This window comes from Mus musculus, chromosome 13 (genome assembly GCF_000001635.26).
Source record: "Mus musculus strain C57BL/6J chromosome 13, GRCm38.p6 C57BL/6J".
Taxonomy (NCBI): Eukaryota; Metazoa; Chordata; class Mammalia; order Rodentia; family Muridae; genus Mus; species Mus musculus.
Genome location: NC_000079.6, coordinates 88,552,572 through 88,579,463, shown reverse-complemented (window position 1 = coordinate 88,579,463; position 26,892 = coordinate 88,552,572). Strand labels below are relative to the sequence as shown.

Below are 26,892 nucleotides of genomic sequence, written 5' to 3'. Positions count from 1 at the left end.
GTATTTGAGGGTAGAGATCTCAGGGAAGCCTCAGTTTTTGGCCACCAGACCCAGAAGATCTGACAGACTTTCCTGTGAGGTAGGGACTTGGTGGAACTGGCCTACCTTGTCCTGGCAAAGCAGGGCAATTAAATCCCCAGAGACCTGCTTACCCATAGTATGGACAATGTCCTGTCTAACAGTTAGGCCTAACAGTTCACCTGGGCATCTCCATCTTGGTTAATGGTAGAACTGCCACATACTAGACTTCTGTGGAATAAAATGTTCTTTATTTTTGCCTAGTATTTTGAGTCTGAGTTATCATTCTTTGATGAATCAGCAGTTGAGGTGTAGACCAGTTTTTTGTCCGGTGGCCTGCTTTGCCACATTTAAAACTAGCTCCAGGTTCTTTTTTCCTCTTCATCTCTGGAGGAGAGTAGACTGCTTCCAGGAGATGCCATGTCTCTCTAACATAAGTTTGCTTGTTAAACACTTTAAATGCGATGTTTTATAGATGTCTGAAGCATTTGAGAACCATTATTTATTAAGTATATATAAACTAAAAAAGTTTTCTTGTTTCTACCTGTTTCAGGTTTAACTTTGAAAACATATACAGGAGGCGAATGTAATTCATTATATTATTACTTAGCATGAGTATGAATATAATTCTGAATTCATTAAAAATATTAATCACTTATAAGGTGACTATTAACTTTTATTTCTTAATTATCCTTAACAATTTACAATTAGTTATCAGTTTTCATAAGACTAGAGCTTTGTATTCCATCCCTGCTAGGTTTAGCCTTAAAAACAAGAATTTTTTAATTGAAGCTCTTCTAATATCAAAAAAGTAATCAAAAGAAAACATAAAACTCCAATCAACAAAAAAGAAAAATAAATAAAACAAACAAAAAAAGAAAAAAAGAAAAAAAGAAAAAAAAGCTTTTAATTGTAGCTATAGTCCATATTTATGAGACTAACAACTTTATTGATCCTTTTATAGTGCACCATGTTAGACCATTGTAGTTTTTTATACAGCTTGATTTCTCCAAATAGCTCAGGGTTATAATGTGAAGAAGATAGATATATATTACTATGAATCCTAGGAGATCTTGGGAATATATAAATCTTGATTAAAGAAAGACAATCTAAACAAATATTGTGAACTATCGTAGACCTTTGGAATTTTTGAACTATAGTTATCAATAAACTAATTTATCAAACCTTTTATTTATATTTTCTATCAGTTTGGTGTTAAACAATTAATAAAGACATAAGCAGGTAGAATAGAAGTACACCATTTTAAACACTTTTTTACTGGATATTTTCTTTATTTACATTTCAAGTGTTTTCCTCTTTCCAGGTCTCCCCTTCAGAAACACCGTATCCTATCCATCTCCCCGCTGCCTCTATGAGGGTGCTCCCACACCTACTCACCCACTTCCATCTTCTTTCTGCTCTGGAATTCCCCTACACTGGGGCATCAAACACCCTCAGGCCCAAGGGCCACTCCTCCCACTGATGTCCAACAAGGCCACATATGAGGCCAGAACCATGGGTCCCTCCATGTGTATGCTTTGGTTTGTGGTCTAGTCCCTGGGAACTCCAGGGGGTCTGGCTTCTTGACACTGTTTCTCCCCATGGGGCCGTGAACTCTCTTAGCTCCTTCAGTTCCTTCTCCAACTCCTCCATCAGGGACCTTCTGCTTTGTCCAATGGTTGGCTCCAAGCATCCATCTCTGTATTTGTCAGGCTCTGGCAGAGCCTGTCAGGAGACAGCCCTATCAGGCTACTGTCAGCAAGCACTTCCCAGCTTCCACAATATAGTCTGGGTTTGGTGACTGTAGGTGGAAGACATACATCTTAAATTATTTGTTGTTAATCTGAATAGACCTTTATAACTTTAAATTTTCATCATCATATATAGAACATTTTAAACCAGAGTTGGATTAAATACACAGTATGTTGTAGCAAATATAATTTTAAATTTGTACTATCATATAAAGTCCAGGTCAATTCAAAATATTTAAGACTTGTTATTGCTTACTTATTCTGAAAAAAACATTGGGGATAGTGTAGCCTGTGCTGTCCCTGTCTTTGTTCATTTTCCCCAGAGTCCTTGGAATACCTTGGATTCAGATTTTGTACCTTCCTCCCTACCAAAACCTATGGAAACTTGGTAACTCCATCATTTATCTCCTTGCTCCCTTTGGGATGTCCTTTGAAGAACGTTTAAACATTTTTTTTTCCAATCAAATCTGGCCTCAATAGTCCAAGAGATCTGGAGAATGTAGATAGATAGATAGATAGATAGATAGATAGATAGATAGATAGATAGGTAGATAGGTAGATAGATAGAGATAGAGATAGAGATAGATATCCATTCCTTATTTATTTTTTATTATCCCCAAGTCCTGTTTGTTTCTGTCTAGTCACCATCTCCGTCTCCAAACTCCATAAATGTCGTGCCTGTTTGTTGCAAAGCAGCAAAGGGATGTGGGGCAAGGAGTAAGCCACCTGCTTATCACATACTTGTTCTCCTCTGTAGCAACCAGTGATCTAATCCTCCTCAGGTATGTCTGCCAATTTGATTCCAAATTTTAGAGCCCAATTCTTTAGCTGCTGATATCTCCCAGTCAACTTCCTAAGTTAGTCATGTAAATTTCTACTGTGATTAGTACTTTTTAACATTTATTAATATATTAAGACAACATTAATAGCTTCTAACTTAAAACCTATTAATGTTTTATTAGTAAGTCCAGCTTACAGTTTTAAAATGTTGATTGTTAAAGGTTGTGGTGCTTCGTATTGTCTGTATGAATGAATCCAGGCAATTAAGCAATAACCAATGTAATGAAATCTCCATGGGAATGCCATAATGACGAAATCCTTGTAGACTCACAGGCATCTATAGACAAACACAAACATGTTAGAGTCTACAGCATTCTTACATAGTCACCCAGTCAACAGGAAAAAGGTGATGAAAAAAAGACAGAATTTCAGAAAGTAATGAGAAATTTTCCATAGATATACAATATAAAGATTTGATGGTCAATCACTGATAAGCTGCTGAATGTATTATACCAACTATAAGGTAAATTGAGAGGGCAATGATATGACAGGAATGAGAGATATGAGAACTGAAAAATGTTGAAATTAATAACACAAACACATGACAAGGAAAGAATGCTGAAGGACTAATTTATAATGGAATGAAAGCAGAAATTGAAAAAAAAATCACATATTGATAAAAGTGTGATGGGCCAGAAATGTCTCTGTAATAAGCCATACACTCATTTAGTATGTATCTCTTAAAAATATTTATAAAGAAGCAAAGCAAAACAAAACAATAAGAATAATTGCCATTCAGCTCCTCAAATATAAGGCGTTTCTCTGCCATCCATATATACTAACTATTGAATGTTAACTACACATGAAAAACAAGCAAGAGATGCATTTTGGTCAGTTTTGTAAGTAATCAACATTGAGAAGAAAGGAGGATAAGAAAATGAACAGCATATTGATGAGCAGTAAAATACACTTGAATGATGTCCTCATAAGAATACTGAAACCTATAATACTTTAATGGATTAAGGTTAATATTAAAATGATATATTTTTAGGAAAGAGCCTTATAAGTTAACACAGAATCAAGATTGAGGAAAAAAACTATGACAATAGAAAGACATTATGAAAATAAGTCAATTGAGAAATTTTAAATTTCTAGAAAATAAAGAAAATGGAAAGGTATATAATTCGAATTCTAAATTTTAATTTTAATTCATTTTTAGTTATTTTTTGTTGGATACTTTATTTACATTTCAAATGTTTTCCTCTTTTCATGTCTCACCTTCAGAAATACCCTATCCTATCCACCCTCCCCCTGCCTCTATGAGGGTGTTCCCCCACCCTGCCCACTCCCATCTTCTTTCTGTCCTGGAATTCCCCTACACTGGGGCATTGAACACCCTCAGACCCAAGGGCCACTCCCACTGATGTCCAACAAGGCCATCCTCTGCCACATATGGGGCCAGAGCCCTGGGTCCCTTCATGTGTAATATTTTGTTGGTGGTCCAGTCCCTGGGAACTCCAGGGGGTCTGGCCAGTTGACATTTTTGCTCCCTCGCATTGGGGCTGCAAACCCTCTTAGCTCCTTCAGTCCCTTCTCCATCTCCTCCATCGGGGACCTTCCATTTAGTCCAATGGTTGGCTGTAAGCACCCATCTCTGTATTTGTCAGGCTCTGGCAGAGCCTTTCAGGAGACAGCCATATCAGGCTACTGTCAGCAAGCACTTCCCAGCTTACACAATAGAGTCATGGTTTGGTGATTGTATATAGAATATATCCCTGTCACCCCCTGCAGTGGGGCAGTCTCTGGATGGCCTTTTCTTTAGTCTCTGCTCCACACTTTTTCTCCATAATTCTTCCTGTGAGTATTTTATTCCCCCTTCTGAGAAGCACTGAAGCATCCATACTTTGGTCTTCCTTCTTTTTGAGCTTCATATGGTCTGTGAATTGAATCTTGGGTATTCCAAACTTTTGGACTAATATCCACTTATCAGTACGTGCATACCATGTCTTCTTTTGTGACTGAGTTACCTCTCTGAGGACAATATTTAAAAGTTTTATTCATTTGCCTGAGAATTTTATGAAGTCATTGTTTTAAATAGCTTAATAGAACTCCATTGTATAAATGTACTACATTGTTGTATCCATTCTTCTGTTGAGGGACATCTGGGTTATTTCTAGCTTCTGGCTATTATAAATATGGCTGCTATGAACATAGTGTAGCATTTGTCCTTATTACATCTTGGAACATTTTCTGGGTATATGCCCAGGAGTGTTCCAGTTGGGTCCTCAGGTAGTACTATGCTCAGTTTTCTGAGAAACTGCCAAATCGATTTCCAGAGGCATTATATCAGCTTGCAATCTCATCAACAGAGGAGGAGTGCCGTTCTTTCTCCACATCTCACCAGTAGCTGCTGTCACCTGAATTTTTGATCTTGGCCATTCTGACTGGTGTTTAGGTGGAATCTTAGCATCATTTTGATTTCCATTTAACTGATGACTAAGGATGATAAACTTTTAATTAGCTGCTTCTCTGCCATTTGAGTTTCCACAGTTGAGATTTCTTTGTTTAGCTCTGTTCCCCCCTTTTTAAATAGGGTTATTTGTTTCTCTGGAGTCTAAATTTTTGAGTTATTCATATATATATATATTGGATGTTTGCCTTCTATAGGATGTAGGATTGGTAAAATATCTTTTCCCAAACTGTTGGTTGCCATTTTGTCCTATTGACATTGTTCTTTGCCTTACAGAATCTTTGCAATTTTATAGTCCCATTGTAAATTCTTGATCTTAGAACATAATACATTTGTGTTCTGTTCAGGAACTTTTCCCTATGTTCAAGTGTTCAAGGCTATTCCTCACTTTCTCTTCTATTAGATTCAATGTGTCTGGTTCTGTGTGGAGGTTTTGATCCACTTGAACTTGAGGTGTGTACAGGGAGATAAGAATGTATCAATTTGTGTTCATCTACATTTGACTGCCATTTGGACCAGCAACATTTGTTGAAAATTCAGTCTTTTTTCAATTGAATAGTTTTGTTCCTCTGTCAAAGTTTAAGTGACCTTAGATGTGTGGGTTCATTTCTTTATCTCCACTTCTATTCCATTGATCTACCTGCCTGTCACTGTACTAATACCATGCAGTTTTTATCACTATTGCTCTGTAGTACAGCTTGAGGTCAGGGATGCTGACTCCCCAGAACTTCTTTTATTGTTGGGAAGAGTTTTCACTATCCTGGGTTCTTTGTTATTCCAAATGAATTTGGGAATTGCACTTTCTAACTCTATGAAGAATTGAAGAGGTATTTTGATGGGAATTGCAATGAATATGTAGATTGCTTTAGGCAAGTTGGCCATTTGTACTATATTACTCCTGACAATTCATGAGCACGAGAGATATTTCCATCTTCTGAGGTCTTCTTTAAGTTCTTTCTTCAGAGACTTTAAGTTCTTGTCATACAGATCTTTCACTTGCTTGATTAGAGTCACACAAAGGTATTTTATATTATTTGTGACTATTGTGAAGGTGTCATTTTCCTACTTTTTTTTCTCAGACAGTTTATCCTTTGAGTATGAGAAGGTTACTTATTTGTTTGAGTTAATTTTACATCTGGCCACTTTGCTGAATTTGTTTATTATTTGTAGGAGTTCTCTGGTGGAATTTCTGGAGTTACTTAAGTACACTATCATATCATCAGCAAATGGTGATATTTTGACTTCTTCCTTTCCAATTTGGATCCCTTTGACCTCCTTTTGTTGTCTAATTGCTCTAGTTAGAACTTTAAGCACTATATTGAATAGATAGGGAGAGAGTCGACAACCTTGTCTAGTCCTTGATTTTAGTGGTATTGTTTCAAGATTCTCTCCATTGAGTTTGATGTTGGCTACTGGTTTGCTGTATATTGCTTTTACTATGTTTAGGTATGGGCCTTTAATCCTGATATTTCCAAGACTTTTAACATTGAGGGATGTTGAATTTTGTCAAATGATTTTCAGCATCTTATGAAATAATCATGTGTTTTTTCTTTGCATTTTTTATGAAGTGAATTATGTTTATGGATTTTTTGTATATTGAACCATCCCTGCATCCCTGTGATAGTGGTTAATGATCATTTTGATGTCTTCTTGGATTTGGTTTTTGAGAATTTTATTATTTTTGCATCAATATTCATAAGGGCAATTGGTCTAAAGTTATTTTTCTTTTTGGGTCTTTGAGTTGTTTTGGCATTAGTGTAAATGTGGCTTCATAGAACAAACTGGGTATTGTTCCTTCTGTTTCTATTTTGTGGACTAGTTTGAAGAGAGTTGGTATTATGTCTTATTTGAAGGTCTGATAGAATTCTGCATTAAACCCATCTGTTCCTGGGCTGCTGCTTTTCTCCTTCCCCTTCTTCTTACCTTTCTTCTTCCCCTTCTTCTTCCCCTTCTTCTTCTTCCTCTTCCTCTTCCTCCTCCTCCTCCTCCTCCTTTCTTCTTCTTCTTCTTCTTCTTCTTCTTCTTCTTCTTCTTCTTCTTCTTCTTCTTCTTCTTCTTCTTCTTCTTCTTCTTCTTCTCCTTCTTCTCCTTCTCTTTCTTCTTCTTTTTCTAGTGCTTTCAGTGTATGCTCTCTCAAGTTTCTTTTTTGATGTATTCAGAGATATGAATTTTCCATTTAGCACTGCTCTCATTGTGTCTCTTGAGTTTGGATATGATGTACTTTCATTTTCAGTAAATTCCAAAATGTCTTAAATTTCTTTATTTATTCCTTGACCAAGTTATCATTGAGTAGGGTGTTGTTCAGCTTCCATGTGTATGTGGGCTTTCTGTTGTTTTTGTTGCTATTAAATACCAGCCCTAGTCCATGGAGACCTGATAGGATGCATCAGATTATTTCAATTCCTTTTGTATCTGTTGAGGCCTGTTTTGTGACTGATTATATGGTCAATTTTGGAGATGGCACCATGATGTTCTGAAATTAAGGTATACTATTTTGTTTTAAGATGAATATCATATAGATATATGTTAAATCCATTTGGTCAATAACTTCTGTTAGTTTCACTGTGTTTCTGTTTAATTTCTTGTTTCCATGACTTTCCATTGCTGAAAGTGTGCTATTGAAGTCTTCCACTATTATTGTGTGAGATACAATGTGTGCTTTGAACTTTAGTAAAGTTTATTTTATGAATATGGGTGCCCTTGCATTTGGAGCATAGATGTTTAGAACTGAGAGTTCTTGTTTTCCTTTGATGAGTATCCTTTTTGATAACTTTGGGTTGAAAGTAGCTTTTATTTGATATTAGAATGGCTGTTTCTTGGAACCATTTGCTTGGAAAAATTTTTCCAGACTTTTACTTTGAGGTAGTATATTTCTTTGACATAGAGGTGCGTTTTCTCTATGCAGCAAAATGTTCAGTCCTGTTATGTATCCAGTCTGCTATTCTATGGTTTTTTTCACTGGTGAATTTAGTTCATTGATGTTAAGAGAGATTAAGGACTAGTGATTGTTGCTTCTTGTTATTTTTGAAGTTATTTTTATGTGTGTGTTTATGTTCTTTTGGGTTTGTTGAAAGAAGAGTAATCGCTTGCTTTTTCTAGAGTGTAGTTTCCCTCTTTGTGTTGGCAATTTCCATCTATTATCCTTGGTAGGGTTGGATTTGTGGAAAGATATTGTATACATTTGTTTTTGTTATGGGATAGCTTGGTTTCCCCATCTATGGTAATTGAGAGTTTTGCTAGGTATAGTTGCCTAGGCTGGCATTTTTGTTCTCTTAGGGTCTATATAGCATATGCTCAGGATCTTCTAACTTTCATAGTCTCTGGTGAGAAGTCTAGTATAATTCTGTTAGATCTGTCTATATATGTGACTTGATCTTTTTCTGATACTGCTTTTGATAGTCTTTATTTTGTCCATTGGTGTTTTGACTATTATATGATAGGAATTTCTTTTCTGGCCCAATCTATTTAGGGTTCTATAGGCTTCTTATATGTTTATGGGCATTTCTTTCTTTAGGTTAGGGACGTTCTCTTCTATAATTGTGTTGAAGATGTTTACTGGCCCTTTAAGTTGGGAACCATCACTTTCTTCTATACTTATTATCCTTAGGTTTGATCTTCTTATTGTGTCCTGGATTTCTGGGATGTTTTGGGTTAGGAGGTTTTTCACATTTTGCATTTTCTTTGAATGTTGTGTCAATGTTTTCTACACCTGAGATTCTCTCTTCTCTCTTTTGTATTCTGTTGGTGATGCTTGCATGTATGACTCCTGATCTCTTTCCTAGGTTTTCTATCTCCCGGATTGTTTCCATTTGTGATTTTTTTTATTGTTTCTATTTCCATTTTTAGATCCTGAATGGTTTTCATCAGTTCCTTAAAGTGTTTGATTGAGTTTTCTTGGATTTTTAAATGTTTCCTCTTTAATATCTCCTACCCGTTTATCTGTGTTCTCTTATATATCTTTAACGGAGTTATTTATGTCCATCTTAAATTCCTTTATCATCATCATGAGATGTGATTTTAAATCAGAGTCTTGCTTTTCTAGTATGTTGGAATATCCAGTGCTCACTATGGTAGGAGAACTGGTTTCTGATGCCAAGTAACCTTGGTTTCTATTGCTTATGTTTTTGCCCTTGACTCTTGCCATCTGGTTATCTCTGGTGTTAGCTGGTCTTGCTCTCTCAGACTATGGCTTGTTCCTCCCGCAAGTCTGTGTTTCAACACTCCTGTGAGACCAGTTATCTCTGGGAGGAATTTAGGTATAGATAGCTGTGGCACAGGCTCAGCTCCTTGGTACAGATAGAAATTGGAATGATCCTGTCTCCAGCTGTTCCTTCATTCCTATGTCCTGATGGCTCAGGGTGGTTGGCTCTTGGGTAAGGAATTTGATCAGAAGCAGTGGTCTTACCTATATTCACAGTGGGTCAGCACTCCTTGGAGACCAGCTCTCTCCTAACCATATTTGGGTATGGAGAGATGTGGCACAGGATCAGGTCCAGCCACAGAAGGAAACCAGAAGGATTATATCCCAAGCTGCTCCTTGGTTCCTTTGACCTGAAGGTTCTGGGAGGGTCCCTCTGAGTAGAAGTGATGGTCTTACCTGTGATCACAGGCCTGTCACAACTGCTGGGAGATCAGATCTCTCCCCAGGAATCTCCCTTTTAGCTGCACTGAATCCTTCACACTTTGGTGTTCCTTCTTCTTGGTCTTCATATGGTCTGTGAATTGAATCTTGGTTATGCCAAACTTTTGGGCTAATATCCACTTATCAGTGAGTACATACCATGTGAGTTCTTTTAGGCCTGAGGTACCTCACTCAGGATGATATTTTCAAGTTCCATCCATTTGCCTGAGAATTTCATGAAATCATTGTTTTTAATACCTTAGTAGTATTTCATTGTGTAAACGTATCATATTTTTTGTATCCATTCCTCTGTTGTGGGACATCTAGGTTGTTTCCAGCTTCTGACTATTATAAATAAGGCTGTTCTCAACAAAGTGAAGCATGTGTCCTTATTACATGCTGGAGCATCTTCTCACAGGAGAAAATATGGAGACAAAGTGTGCAGCAAAGACTGAAGGAAAACCCATACACAACTGCTTCTCCAGAGAGATCCATCCTATATACAATCACCAGACCCAGACTCTACTGTGGATGCTGGGAAGTGCTTGCTGACAGGAGCCTGATATGGCTGTCTCCCAAGAGGCTGTGCCAGATCCTGACAAATACAGAGATGGATGCTTACAGACAACCATTGTAGGGAGCACAAGTTCCCCAAAGGAGGAGTTGGAGAAGGAACTGAAGGAGCTGAGGGGGTTTGCAGTCCCATAGGGGAGCAACATTGTCAACCAGCCAGACTCCCTGGAGTTCCAGGAGACTGGAATAGCAACCAACGAATACACATGGAGGGACACGTAGTTCTGGCCGCATATAAGGCAGAGGATGGCCTTGTTTGGCATCAGTGGGAAGAATGGCCCTTGGGCCTGAGGGTGTTTGATGCCCCAGTGTAGGGGAATTCCAGAGCAGAAAAAAGATGGAAGTGGCTTGGTGGATGGGAGAGCACCCTCATAGAGGCAGGGGGAGTGTGGATGGGATAGGGTGTTTCTGAACGCAAAACCTGAAATGGGAAAAAACACTTGAAATGTAAATAAAGAAAATATCCAATTTTTAAAAATTATTATATATATATATTAAAAATATACATTTTATATATATGAATCTGATAGACTGAGTAGTGTGTGAAATGAGAATCCCACAGAAGTTCCTTACTGAAACATGCATGAGTCAAACAACCAAAAAATAGATGCATATTGAATAAAGATGGGACACAGAAAGTTATGTCTGTTACTCTTTTGTCCTGAGCAAAATAAAAGTTTAATATGCAACCTGCTAATACATGTTTGATAAATCTTTAAAGAAAAGAGAGAGAAGCAGAAGTCACTGTAAAGAGGTAGCAAACAGGATGGAAAGTCTCTTACTTAGATTTGAAGAAGATACAGGGTTGTGAAATGGAAAGATAACTAGTTCAGCATAGAAAGCTTTAAAATGGGGATGAAAAGGGTTAAAGCTCTTGTAATAAATTATTTCCCTAATTTAAACATCCAAGCACAACACTTTTAAAGGAACAAAATGCATGCCCAGTCTTATTATAAACTCTTGCCTTAGCTTCTGATTCCTGTCACTGATATGAACTATAATATTGTTTTTTTTTTTTTTTTTTTTTTTTACCATTCTTGAACTTTTAAGAAGTTTTGAGCTCTTTTTTTATGCTTCCCTATCACTTACTCCTTATCATCACCATCCCTTTAGATAGCTCAGGCTCACTGCCCTTTTCCTGCTTCTTAACCTCTAAATTCCCTGTAAGTTAAACCTCAAAGCTAAAAATCCAAAGCCAGATTCCACATAGGAGGGAGATAGTTAGTGTAGTGACTGTTCCATATCTTCACTCATGTTCATAGACAATCTTAATTAAGTGGAAAAAAATGAGCTAAAGGACAAGACTTGGAGACTTGAAAAGAAGAGCGGATTTGGGAGCTAAGGGAATGGGATAAGAAAGGATAAATAGAGGGTTTGATCAAAGAACACTTTATACCTTTGAAATTTTAAGGTAGCGTCTGAATAATCACAGAGACTTCTGATGTTAGGGCATCAAAAGTAAGAGATCAACTACCACTGTTCTGTTGTTGGTCACAAAAGCCAGACACTGGGTTGTGAGAAAGGCTAGACTACATAGGAAGTCTTACATAAGAAGTGAAGTATTCGAGTTAAATCTTGCTTGAATTTGAAGTTACTTTGGAAGCACACTTTTCAGCCTTTAGTTTGGAGTTAATCCTGCATAGAATGTATATGAACCTTCTCCAGAACCTAGTAGATTATTGTTGGGTTTTTTGTTTGTTTGTTTTTTTGTTTTGGGTTGTTTTTTTTTTTTTTTTTCTTTTTTGAGAAAAGTATGTGACAGTAAGCTACTTTATGCCATTGGATTTTGAAATTGTCTGTGGCATAACTTAGAACAGTCATTTGACGTGGATCATTCCGTAAATCTCTTTTATCTGTTTTATACTAAAATTCAATGGCCAAGTGATTCCGGTAAGCATTGGATGTAGATGTTCCTTTCCAGACAAAATAAATAAAATCACACTGTTTAAAAGTAAAAACTGGCTAGCAGAGAACTCTAATTACTCAGGGTCTTCCTTCTCTTTTCTTGTTCCTGTGTGTTCTCAGTGTATTGGGAGGTTGGAGCAAATTTGACTGTTTATATCTTCTTGCTTGGAGAGTTTTCAGTGTCCGTTAAAGCTTGATCCTTTGGGCAAAAGGCTAAATAGGGTTTTCAGTAAAGATGTTATAGCAATTTCATTGAACTGCTCTGTAGAATTAGAAAGACATACATTATTAGCAAGACTTTAATGTCCTGGAATTCACTCTGTAGACCAGGCTGGCCTCAAACTCAGAAATCCACCTGCCTCTGCCTCCGAAGTGCTAGGATTAAAAGCGTGCACCACCACTGCCGGGATAGCCCACTTTATTTTTACAGTACAATAAATTTTTAAAAGCTGCTTTTAAATCAAACTATATTGCTTAAATTATTTTACTTGTACATATTAACTTATTAGAGGTAATGTGACTTTTTTTGAAACCATTTGACATTGGAAAACTCCTGTGAGAAAAGAGTAGTTATTTCTAAATATGTTTCAAGATTTAAACTATTTTTTCTTAATTGCCACTCCTCTTCCACTTGGGCCCAAGTAAGGAATTAAGTTTCTGAAGTCTTTCTCTGTTCTGTTACTGAAAGTGTATCCTTTAATAACATGGTTCTGAGTTGACTCAGTGCTAACCCAACGCAAATCCTGGGCTTACAGCCCTGTCTTGAAAATCGTGGTTGGAAATTACACCACTGATATTTTCTAAATGCCTTGATGATGTATTAAATAACATGGGATTTTTCAGAAGCTGAAGCTGAAGTAATAAAAACAGAAGGTCAAGACATTAAGACTATTTGTGCTTTTATCTGATTGTTAATTACAAATAAAATGCTATGTTGTGTACATGGAAGAGAATAGTTCAGAAGTTTCTTCCTTTCTAGAAGTAATTGGATTAAATTACTAGAGGAACTTTTCCTTTAGAGTTGTTGCTAGACAGAAGAGAGAATTGAAATCATTCCTAATAAGATCTTGATTAACACAAGAATTTTATAAGCAAATGGGGAAGAAAGTTCTAGACCCAAGGATATATAATGCCAGAGACTCTGACTAAGGGGAGAAGATGTTTCTGTGGAAGAAAGGAAAAACTGTGAATTCATTAAAAAGGAATTTGGGAGAGGTTTCAAGAAAAGAAAGAAGGGGAGTTAAGTTACTTTAATGGGAAAATGACTGCTTATAGGACATGATCTAAGCCATGTCTTTGAGCTCAACCATCACACACACACACACACACACACACACACACACACACACACAAACACACACACACACACACACACACACACACAGAGAGAGAGAGAGAGAGAGAGAGAGAGAGAGAGAGAGAGAGAGAGAGAGAGAGAGAGAGAGACTTAAAAATGTACTAGGCACATATTTCAAGTGTTAGAGGTTGGATCACAGCATGTGAACCCAAAACTTTATATAATATTACATCCTGCTTGGAAATCCAAAGATCTTTTTGATTTGCATCTTATATATTAACAATAAATGAATAAAGATTTCTTTCTATCTTTTGGTGTGTCTGTGTGTCTGTGTGTGTTCATTTTAGGTCTCTTAAAAGCAATTGCTCAGCTCTCTGTTACACTCCAAACTTTAGTCTGTTTTTTTTTTTTTATTAAATAACCACATTATATGTTTTTAATTGGTATGATATCAGAGACAGAATCAATAAATTATAAGCTTGTATATCTTCCCTTCTAGATTATTGTTTGCCAAAATGAATACAACTTGACTTGTCAGCAGCTTCCATCTCCTCCTTATCTGGAAAAAGTGGGGAGTGGGAACAGATATAGCATCTCTACCAGTTAAGTTAGGCTATGTAATTCAGAATGTATCCAGTAAGGCGATTAAGCATCAGTCTTCTGATAGAGCTTTAGGGAGTAGAGTGAAGTTGAAGAAGTGAATTTTCTGATGTTTCACTGAAGAGCAATTTCCCTGGTAGTTGGCAGAAGGTAAGTTAACAAATGTTCATCAATAATTAACAGCACATTAGTGTGAGTTAGCTTCCCAAAAGCTCTATGAATCTTTATTCATTGTGTTTGTACACACTGTGAAACCCAGTGCTGAAGATATATTAGGGCTGGGATTTAAGTGGTAGAATAAATTTGACATATTTACTTGATTGACTTTGTCAGACGTGTGTCTGGAAACTTAACATACTGAATGTCACAGAGTCATTTGCAATAATCCAGATGACAGAGTAAGCCAGGGAAATATTTTCCCCAGCATGTGGCAGTATCATTAACTGTTTTGATGTAGAATCATTTTTCTGTAGGAAGTGACATGCATATTTTTTGTCTTGCAAGAAAGGGAAACATTATATACAGTAGAAATATTTAGTGGTCAATAATATCCAGTTATACGATGTGATTAACCAACAAAAGTGCCTATATATGAAATCACAGAGAAGATAAATAAAAGCTAAAATATTCAGAATACTAATAAGGGATGGAAATGTGGGTAAAACAGAAAAATTAAGTAATATAAAGAATACAAGACCCATCGACTAGTTTATCAAAATCATTAGAATTATGATCTTAAATAATAGGCCTGCATTCTGGATTTAGTAATCCTAATCCCTTTATATTTGAGAATACATTTAAGTAATCATAATCATACATTTTTTGATATTTTTTCTTTCTGGTATAGTAACTATTTGATAGAGCAATCTGTCTCATGATTATAAGAAAGTCACTGGTATTTCGAACATTGAATTGAAACTGATTTGCAGGCTGCAAATTAACATGTAATAATGCCGAATGTCATATTATATTATAGAACTAGAGATGGGAAGAACAAAAAGATATCACTGCAAAATTACACGCAAGGCCAAAGGCCAAAGCTGCTCATACCCCTTATGCTGTTGGTCATCGATACCTACAAAGGCTCTTTCATATTATTTGTGAGTAATAAAAATTAAGCAGGGTTTTAAAGTTTGCAAAGTTTAAAGTGTCACCTAGGTATTGTGTTCATGTTCTTCAGCATAAACCTTGATTGACTGACAAAAAGAAGACTCTGGTCAAACAAAACCTTTAAAAATTGTTATTTTCAGGACTTAAAATAAGTAATGTGTCCTTCAACAGATGAATGCATGATCAGTAACACATGCGCAGACTGGGAAACTACTAAGAAGCAAATGTTGTCAAATTATGAAAGAGCAAAATATGTTTCTAAATATGTATCTATACCTATGTGTCTATACTTATACTTCCCAAGAGTTTTCAGGGAGAAGATAAATTAAATGAAAGATAGGTAGAATATGGGATGTTTTGGAGAAACAAAACCATTTTGATAATAAGGAAAACTTAGAGAAACCAGTGTTATATGAAAATTCTATACTCTATTGAGGTCTGAAAATAAGTTCTGCAAATTAAACTTAAAACTAAAATTAAACTAAAATACTTAGTTACTTGTTTTATTTGGAAACCAATTTTCAGTGAATGTTTAAAATACTTATTACATTATCATTCAATATATCACTCTACTTTTTTGAAGATAATATCAAAATGATTATGTATCAGTAAGCAGTGAAGACAAAAAATGGCTAGGTTTAAGTGCTAAAGCCAAATAATGCAAAGATTTATTGTGATAGAGCTTTTCATGAAAATCATAACACATACACACACACACACACACACACAAACACACACACATATAAGTAGTAAGCCAAGTAGTAAGCCAACTTATATAATACTATCTTTATTATTAATACTTATATAATATTATATTTCTTATATAATACAATGAGGACAGGATAAGCTGTCCTTCATACTTGTAAATGTTGATAATTTTTTTACCTAGCAATTTGCAATGTTTTACATTAAACATAAACTACCAGCCACCTACACAGTCTGAAGCATCAAATAATCTGGTGTCACCTTAGTTTGATACAATATTAACCTAGGAAATATATTACCTATGTTCTGTGCTATGCTTTCATCTTATGATATATTCATTGATAGGGAACATTATCACAATTTAAAGAAGATTTTACTTATAGACATCAAAGGACTTATGATCAGAAGTGAATTTGCATGATTATATTTGCTGAGAAGTCCAACATAGAGTATCTGTAAAAAAACAAAAAAAAAAAACAAAAAACAAAAAACAAAACAAAACAAAACAAAACAAAAAAAAAAAACCAAGAAGGACATTAAATTGAAATGGAGATGATATTGTTTCTCATTAGGATCAACTGAAAACCTCAGTTTTGGGTGCAAGCCCAGGAGTCCAAAACTCTGAGACCACTGAATTTTGATATCCAAGGTTGGGGAAATTTGAATGTCCTTTTCTCAAGGAAATGAGAGCTTCTCCTTCTGTGTATTCTGTAGTCTACAGATGTCTTTCCTCAGACAGCTAAAGTGGCTAGGTTCTTACTCAGGCACCAGTGTTCTTTGGAAATATCTTCGTGAGCATATGAAGCACTATCCTTTACTTGCTATAAGTATATAGGTTAGGCAAGTCAATGTAACACCTACAATTAGCCATCTGCATTATTAATAAGGTATAGGTCAAGAAAACAGTAAATTGTTTACTTTAAAAGGTGGGTGTAAACTGATGATCAGAGTGGTATTAAGTAACATGCTCTACATTTAATCACCCTTTCTGAAGGTATGAGAATGCTACAGAGGCTCAGGAAATAAACAATTCACAAGTGCAGGAAAACCACAAGCAACAAATTTCCAAGGTTTCTCCTTAAGCTTATAGAGTGAGTAAGAACAGCGTAAGCATTCTGGTGATGAGGGTACCTTAGAAACATATATGCTGCTGTAACTAACCATCCAAATATACTTCTGCAAGTGAACCCAGTATCTTATATTTATTATGTATATATAATATTTTATATTTCTCTTATTGTGAATGAAATTATATACATGTAAAGGTAAAACTGAAAAATATCTTTATCTCACAAGGCTACTTGCAATTTTACTATTTTATTAAAATAATGTACCCATATGAACACAAGTTGTAAATAAGGCTGGACTTTGTTGAAACAGTTGGGTGTACAGTTTATGGACATTCTTGCCTAGTTCTCATGTTTTCTTAGTATTGTTGTTGTTACTGCTTCAACCCAACCCCCTTTCCCTGAAATTTATGGGGTTTTGTTACCTACTTCTAAAGAACAGGAAATTATCAAAATGTGTACATGTCAGAATGGTTGAAACAATGTTTCTCCTGGTGCATGTTGAGGAAAGCTTTTTGTTTGTTTGTCTGTTTGTTTTTTTGCTTTGTTTTGTTTTGTTTTTCCTTTTTCTTTTTAAAAGGCCAAGAAAACAGAATTGTTCATTGGAGTCACACTGAGAATAGGGTCAAAGAGATGCTTCCAGTTCATGAGTCCTTATGTAAAATTAAACTTAAATGCTGGATCATGTAAATATCCATGTAAGCACTCCCAATAAAGGTTGAGTTCTGGGGACTACTCACCATCATCTTGAGAGCTTCAGCCTTATCCTTTTACGTTGTTTGACAAGTTGTAAGTAAGTCTCTTTCCAGGAGACCAAGTTCTCTTTCTGACTGATTTTCCTGTTGCCAGTATGGGATTCTGGGGGGTGGGGGGGGGGTGGGTTTGTGGATTCCCCAGGAAAGCTTCCAAAATTTACCTTGTAAACTAATAAAATGGGGGTGAAGTGCTTATTGTATTATGTGGGCCACAGCCTGAAAGAGCCTGGTGTCAGTGTAAGTTATTTGATGTTATCATAAAATTTTATGTTGTTTCTTGTGTCCTCTACCATATTTTCAAATATACTTGCTGGGGCTATAGGCATATTTTATGATTGTGAATTACAGTCTTGCTTCTTTTCATTTCTGTTAATAGCATCTTTCTTCAAACATTTCTGTGAGTCATACTTAATGTGTATTACTGGCGTGGAATAGGTAGCAATTGTATTTATGATTGGCTTTTTATGCAGACATTTAAAGTATTATTTCTAGTTCACAGAGCATAGCTCTCTATGGTTGTGTGGTACAATATGATATTTTTAAAGCTATTTCTTTCTTTGCTTTAATTGGGTTTGTAACCTTGGAGCAATATCTTTCCTTTTCTCCCCAGTCCTCTTTACACCACTCTGGTGTGTTTTTGACAGTACTACCATTTTAGTAAACTTAAATTTACACAATCTAAATTTAATGAATCCCTTTTGGAATATAAGGATATAATTTACCCTTGTAATTAATAATTAGAAGAGTTGAAGACTGGCATTAATAAGGACAGCTTGTAAGTAATGGTTGGTTTTGTGCTGATAGATCAGGAGAGAATATTTTCATTACACATCCAGGACAAGGTGTAAATGACAATCACCGTTGAGGTTCTACTGCCCTAAGATTGTCAGACCAGGAGTTTGAAAATGATTGAATTCATTTTATTCCTAGTACATCTTCAACTTTAACATATTTAATTTCTGACGTTAGCCATACACATACCCCAAGGAAATGATTGTAATCTCGTTATGTCATCATGGTCAACAGCAAGCAACAGGCTAATAGCTTGCTCTCAAAGATGCAAACCTGGGGATAGCTGCAAATGCCATTCTAATAGTGGATAGTGATGAATACTTCTGAGGGCATAATTTCAGAAATAGTCTTCTTAAAATTTTTTCCCCTAACTACTGATTTCATTAGATACAATCATGAGATAAAGCACAGGTATTCTGCTGCTCAGCAGCCTGGCTTTACAAAATCAAGCTGTCTTCTTCCTAAATCGATGAACATGAAATTACTGTAATTTGTGACCTAAGATTCAGTAACCTATGTGATGATGGTGACATTTCACACAATGTCATGTGATTTTTTTTAAAAGAAAGCCACATATGTAAGGGAGAGTCATAAAAAAAATACATAGTACATTTTGTTTATAGCAAGGGAAAAAAGTCAAATTTCTGTTTTAACTTTCATGCATTAAATTTCAAATTTGTTTTCATTTCAGTCAAAGATATATAAATCTAGGCTGCCATATGTTCCTACTAAATTCACTGAATGATTTACGTGTGACAAAACTCATTTTAACAAAGGAAAGCTATGAAAAAAGTTTCCCAGAAGATCAAATGCCTCAAAAATTCCTTAAGACCTGGTGTTCGGGATTATGAGTTTCCACTTAAATTTATAATTTGGAAATATTTATAAACCTTTTTTCTACTTTTTCCAGAACACCATTTATTGTTTCCCTGTCAAACAACACTAACTAATTTTCCTGAATTGATCATGCTATATGTTTTAGTCCCAGAAGGGAATCCAGCTCCGATATTCTAATAATCAACTAGAGAAACTTTCAAAGAAACCAAAGACCCATGTTTAATCTTTTTCAGTTGCACACTGAACTAATTTCGTACATATTGTGATAAAATCCATTATGTATTTTTCCTCTACTTTATAAAAAAATACTCCTGAAACTAATGAGCTCAAAATGACTGTGGACTAACTTAATCTTATCTGTTCATATGACTGGTGTGTACCTTTAAATACTTCTGTCCCATATTTGTGCTTTATAAATATTTTCTAGTGCAAGTGTGGCTATTTCATTTTATTAATTATTGCAAACAGTATTGTAAGGTTCTAATTGATTTGTGAAACATTGCAAATAGTTTTAATTTCAACAAAATATTCATTTCAATTTAATTTCATATTAAATCATACTATTTCCTTCCCTAAATCTTTCAAGGAACCAAAATTCTTTGTCATATCAAGCATTCAGTCCAAAACTCATTCATGGCAGATCATATTATTTGCTTAAATTGGATTGCCAGTTCAGAAGATACTATTAATGAAACTTCATAACTTCATGTAAAAGAAACTTTTGGGGAAAACTCTTGAAATGCAGTGGGCTAACTATTGTGTTACAATACAACAGCAGAGAAGACCTGCTCCCTCCAAAAAAGTTTGATATCACTTTGTATATCATTTCGAGTCACAGTATATGATATTTTGTCTTTTTTGGTTGTTTAAATAGTTTTTTATAATAAACTTCTTAAAAAGTAGCACCTAAAAACACATTATTTTTAAAAAGCAACTCTAATGCATTTATTACATTAATATCTACTGACATGGTTGAAGCCTCCAGAAGCCATAAACACTCAAGAAGGGACTTATCTGCATGAATTCAAACCTTGTTTAAACATTACTAGCTGTACATTATAGGAAAAATCTCACAGGCTTTCGAATTTATTTCTCTAAGCCAGAATTCAGGATGGATATCTATTTTTGATATATTTTCACAATATGAATGCTATATAATCATAATGTTTAGTTTAAGTCTAATAGGGAAAACATGAATGCAGAATATTGGAAAACCAGAAATACCTGAAAATACTTTACATTTTAACATTATCTGAAGTTGAATAAACACAATCTTTGCATAGCTCTTTTCCACCCAAGTAATTAGAAATTAGTTTTCCAGTATTTTACCCACAGAATGACTTATGAGAGCAATCACATTCTTTGTCCTGTGGAGGTTGTCTCATAAAGATCACAGCAGCTATGTGTGAATAACAAATAGATTTTCTTCCAAAACAGAAACAAAACAAAACAAAACAAAACCAAACAAAACCTTTCCCTTTTCAAAATGTAAAGTTTTAATAATATGAGCCCAATTCATTCATATGTATGCCACATATATAATATAAGCATTCATTATCATTCAAAATGAAGTGATCAGAATTTAAAACTACAAAATCCTTGGGAAGCTGAAATGAACTTTATACTGACTGCTTTATTTGCAAAATGATATTGTTACAAAACAGAGAATAAATTTAAAACTATAACAAATAATGCTCAAATGATGTCTTAGTAGTCTTCTTAGCTCAAGGATGCTTAGCCTATGATTCAGGTGTCCTAACCTGAGAAACATTTTCACTGTATGGCAGATGACAAAAACTTCAGTTGATAGCTGTCATTTCTCACGGCATCAAATTAATTACATCAACATTTGCAATATTGTCATATGTGGCATATTTAATAAATGGCTTCAGTTTTTATTTTGTAAATTAGGATACTGTCCCTGTGCCCTCTGGCTAGTCTAGCTAGGGGTTTATCTATCTTGTTGATTTTCTCAAAGAACCAGCTCCTGGTTTGGTTGATTCTTTGTATAGTTCTATTTTTTCCATTTGGTTGATTTCAGCCCTGAGTTTGATTATTTCCCGCAGTCTACTTTTCTTGGGTGAAATCGCTTCCTTGATCTAGAGCTTTTAGATGTGCTGTCAAACCGCTAGTGTATGCTCTCTCCAGATTCTTTTTGGAAGCACTCAAAGCTATGAGTTTTCCTCTTAGGAATGCTTTCATTGTGTCCCAAGAGTTTGAGTATGTTGTGGCTTCATTTTCATTAAACGCTAAAAGTCTTTAATTTCTTTCTTTATTTCTTCCTTGACTCAGTTATCATTGAGTAGATTGTTGTTCAGCTTACACATGTTTGTGGGGTTTCTATTATTTATGTTGTTATTGAAGATCAGCCTTAGTCCGTAGTTATCCGATGGGGTGCATGGGATTATTTCAATGTTTTTGTATCTGCTGAGGCCTGTTTGGTGACCGATTATATGGTCAGTTTTGGAGAAGGAACCATGAGGTTCTGAGAAGGTATATCCTTTTCTTTTACAATGAAATGTTGTATAGATATCTGTTAAATCCATTTGGTTTATAACTTCTGTTAGTTTCACTGTGTCACTGTTTAGTTTCTGTTTCCAGGATCTGTCCATTGCTGAGAATGGGGTGTTGATGTCTGCCACTATTATTGTGTGGGGTGTAATGTGTGCTTTGAGTTTTAGCAAACTTTCTTTAATGAATTTGGATGCCCTTTCATTTGGAACATAAATGTTTTGAATTGAGAGTTGATCTCGGTAAATTTTACCTATGATTAAGAAGTGTCTCTCCTTGTCATTTTTTGAGAACTTTAAGTTGAAAGTTGATTTTATTCGATATCAGAATGGCTATTCCAGCTTGTTTCTTGGGACCATTTGCTTAGAAATTTGTTTTCCAGCCTTTTACTCTAAGGTAGTGTCTGTCTTTGTTGCTAAGTTGGGTGTCCTGTATGCAGCAAAAAGTTGGGTCCTGTTATACCAGCTGTTAGTCTATGTCTTCTTATTGGGGTATTAATTCCATTGATATTAAGAGATATTAAGGAAAAATCATTATTGCTTCCTGTTAAAAATAACAAAAATGTTTCTAGAGTTAAAATTCTTCTTTGGGTTTGTTGAAAGATTACTTTCTTGCATTTTCTCGAGCTTAGTTTCCCTCTTTGTGTTGAAGTCCCCCCCCCCCCCCCCGCCTTTTTTTTGAAGGGCTGGATTTGTACAAAGATATTATGTAAATTTGGTTTTGTCGTGGAATACCTTGGTTTCTCCATCTATGGTAATTGAGAGTTTTGCTAGGTATAGTCGCATGGGCTGGCATTTGTCTTCTCATAGGTTGTATATGACATCTGACCAGGATCTACTGGCTTTCATTGTCTCTGTGGAGAAGTCAGGTGTAACTCTGATAGGTCTGCCTTTATATGTTACTTGACCTTTTTCCCTTACTGCTTTTAACATTCTATTCTTATTTAGTGCATTTGTTGTTCTGATTATTATGTGTAGGGAGGAATTTCTTTTCTGGTCCAGTCTATTTGGAGTTCTGTAGGCTTTTTGTGTGTTCACGTTCATTTCTTTCTTTAGGTTAGGTAAGTTTTCTTCTATAATTTTGTTGAAGATATTTACTGATCCTTTAAGTTGGAAATCTTCCTTCTCGGCTATACCTTTTATTCTTCGATTTGATCTTCTCATTGGGTCCTCGATTTCCTGGATATTTTGAGTTAGGATCTTTTTGCACTTCACATTTTCTTTGGTTGCTGCTTCAAATTTTCTATGGTATCTTCTGCACCTCAGATTCTCTCTTCTATCACTTGTATTCTGTTGGTTATGCTTGCATCAATGGCTCCTGACTTCTTGCCTAGTTTTTCTACTTCCAGAGTAGTCTCCCTTTGTGATTTCTTTATTGCTCCTACTTCTATTTTTAGATCCTGGATGGTTTTGTTCAATTCTTTCACTTGATTGGACGTGTTCTGTACTTCTTCAAAGGAGATATTTATTTACTTACTATAGTCCTCCATCATCATCATGAGAAGTGACTTTAGATCCATATCTTGCTTTTCTGGTGTGATGGTATATCCAGGACTTGCTATGGTAGGAGTGTTTGGTTCTTATGATGCCAATTTACCATGGTTTCTGTTGCTTCTGTTCTTATGCTTGCCTCATGCCATATGATTAGCTCAAGTGCTTGCTGCCCTCAGTATATCTGATTGGAGCCTGCCTTTCCTGTAATTCTGGTTGACTCAGAATTCCTCAGAGTCCAGCTTTCTCTGTGATCCTGTGATTCCAGGATCCTGTGAACCTGAGATTCTGGGTATGTCAGAGTTCTTGGCAGTCAAGCTTCCTCTGAGACCCTGAGATCCTTGTGTGACCAAGTTCCTGGGATGCTGGGATGCTGAAATTCTAAGATCCTGGGTGTGTTACAGCATCTGGAAGTGATATCTCCTCTGGAGACTGAGCGGCAGTCCGCTGTGTTCGAAACCAAGGTAGACCAGCAAGGACCAGAAGGAATCCAAGCTGCTGGTTGGACAGGATTCCTGTGTCCCAACTCCTGCTGGCACAGGCCCCTCACGGTTGTTTTGGACCAGATGTTGCTTTTGACTCACCAGTGATCCTAAGATCCTAGGCATGCTAGGGCACGTGCGGCATGGAGAGTCCTCTGGGGTCCATGGGACTGTCCACTGAGTTTGGACCTAAGGTGGCCCGGAGCTGGTTCTGGCCAGAAGGTGTCTCCTATTTTTTTTATCAGTGGTTTATTAATATAAAATAAGAGCCATGAAACTCTAGCTTCATGAGTTCTTTATCTGTATATGTAGATTGATTATTTGAAAAATAATTTTCAAATTCCCATTGACTAGAATTTATTTTTATGGAGTGGTTCTATTAATAAAAAAACAGTGTATAAAAAAACAAACAACAAGATTTGGATGGAATTCACTTCATTGAAGACTGTGATTCATGGTACACTAACATTTTTGGGACTCCTTAAAGAACATGTTAAAATATCTGCAAGAACTCAACTATATCTTTCAGTCACTTATTCCAGTTTAGATTCATTTATTCTTCTTTCATTAGCATATAATTAACATGTTCATTATGAATTTTTATGCATATATGTGTCATGTATTTTGCTCACATTCACCCCTCCATTATCCTCCTTTGTTCCCTCTCTTATTTTTACTGTTTTTCCTATTTTTTCCAGTTTTGTTTTGTATTTTCAGGAAATATTAGGAAATCCATTGTACTCAAGGTAAAAATGTGAGCTACAATAGTGGTGTGTTATTTTAAACCGCTAAGAGAAAATGTTCTTTGATTGGCTGTCTCTTTTTTAGTGTAGATTTTTACTTCCTATCATTGCTATATACTTCATATTTATTTGTTTTAGGAGAGGAAGTAGTTTTGTGCACTATCTTGGCCAGAAGGAACAGCTGGTATTTTCTATCCTTGGAAAGGGTGCCAAGAAAAGAAGCACGTGGGTAACTGATGGTGTAAACGACTTTGAAATCTGTCTCAGCAGATGTCACTGTGGTGGGCATGGTACAGATATGGAGAAGGTTGCTCTTTGCTGCCAAGGCCTTCTGTAGTTTTGGCTTTCTGTTCTCCCAGCTCTAAACATTGTGTGGTTGCTATCAACATCACAGGACTGGATGGGTTAATGTTCAGAAAAATGCTGTACCTTCTCTTTCTCAGCATGTTTGACAAAGGAAAGCAAAGGGAAGGACTGATATCTTTCATTTTACACTTTGTGTTCCTCCCATCATTCCAAGTTGTCTAAATCTTGAAAGTGTTATGTTCCTGGGAACATTATTTGAAGGAATGCAAATAACCTATAGGAACAGAGCCTGTCAAATGACTCAAAAGTTTAACCATAAATTTTATACAATCACTGTTTTTCTATGAAAAAGTTTTCTAAAGGTTATTATGACAACTTTAGAAGACCTATAAATAATAGAAACAAATTGTTTAATAAATTGTTAAAGCTGAGTCTTTCTAAATGTTTACATGTTTTGTCTTTTTAAATTTAATATACCTTAGAAACATTTGAAATGTTTTAATGTAGATTACTTTGTATAATTTGACTAGTTGTATAAAGAAAAAGAAGAAATATTGATATTCTTTTATAAACAATGGACTGAATTTAATTTGATATGGAATATTTAGTTTGCCAAATTGATAACTGCTTTAGACAAGTAGTATTTAACCCTTCAAGTGGAGTGAAACATTGACTGTTTAAGGGCAGTTGGAATCATTGTACCAAGTATCTCTGATAAACATATGTGGTAAAGTCCAGCTTGGTCACTCTTTCCTAGATCTTTTCTTTTTCAATGGAAACCTGAATAAGATATTATAATATACATTGATTCTATCATAAATGAAGTGGTGGTGGTCTCTGTGTTTTTAGCAGTGCATTCTCTATGGGAATATCAATAATGGAATGATTTTCTAAGACATTTTGGTTAAAATATATAAAGAATACTAAAGAAAATATTGTCTTATTCAAATGTTGATTCCTTTTAATTTCATTATTGTTATAATATATAATAATCTTTTTGTCTAACTCTAGAAAACTAAATATTACTTTGTGGTTTTTCTTTTTGTGTTTGCAGTCATATTGAAATTCCCTTCTTCTAGCTTAGTTATACTGGTAAGCTATGTCTACAATCCTAAGTCCATGCAGACTTTCAGGTCACAATCTATTATAAGTTTGATTGGATTTTTACCACTTAGACAATCTATTAGAATTTTGATTGGATTTTTATCAATTATTAATAATTTCTAATTCTACTTAAGAAAATAAAAACCCATGCCATTATTAAAAATAAATATATGCTAGGAACATTTGCATATCAAATTTAACAGGCGTTTCAAAGGCTGCTTCATTGCCTCTTCCAAGTAAGCCAGGCAAGAATGATGATACATTAAACAGATGACACTGGAAACAATATTTCTTGGCCCAGGATAAGGGCAACTTCAAGTATAATCTATATAATTTGAAAAACTTTGTCTTATTGTCATTTACTTTAATTCAGTTTTAATACATTGAGATTAAAACTTTATAAGTGATCAAATTTACTGAAGTTATAATTGTGATAACAGTACAAAAACACCATTAAATACAGTAGACATTAGAAACTCAGCTGTGTTAAAATAAAAAAGCCTAGGAAGAATTACATAAACAAAGCTACCTTGATATCATGAGATGACCACAGGGAAGATGACCCTGAGGAAGAATGAAGGATAAGGCTTACTAGAGATAATAGTTGTGAGTAGGAGCAACAGAAGAAAGATTTACAGAGACAGATACTGATGACAATCAGGATCTCCTTTCTTTACCAAGTCAGTTGGTGAGTCTGAAGTAAAATCTTGACCTGGGTCTATTTCCTATACCACTACCTTGCTTTCTCACCTGGCTAAAGGTTCTGCAGTAGAGGCTCCTTTAGGAGCTTATAGCAAACACTTCAAGTCACCCTACTGAGATCAATATGCTTGGAAAAGAAATAAAAATCTCTTCTTATTGCTAAAGCTATGTTATATATAATTGATAATTAATATTTGGTACTCTAATTGTATACAAATTATTCATCATACTGTAAATATTATTTTTAAATGGTATTTTATTTGTAGAGCAATT

At 35.3% G+C, this 26,892-nt stretch overlaps 1 long non-coding RNA gene across 1 annotated transcript in view; it reads right to left on the bottom strand.

Annotated features, from left to right (window-relative positions):
- Positions 1–1,288: 1,288 nt before the first annotated feature.
- Positions 1,289–26,892, bottom strand: part of Gm34585 (predicted gene, 34585) — a 56,983-nt gene continuing 31,379 nt past the window's right edge. Inside the window, exons 2-3 of the long non-coding RNA NR_166903.1 lie at positions 2,746–2,886; positions 1,289–1,819 (exon numbers count right to left, since the gene is read on the bottom strand). This is a non-coding gene — a long non-coding RNA (predicted gene, 34585). The remainder of the gene's footprint in view (positions 1,820–2,745; positions 2,887–26,892) is intronic.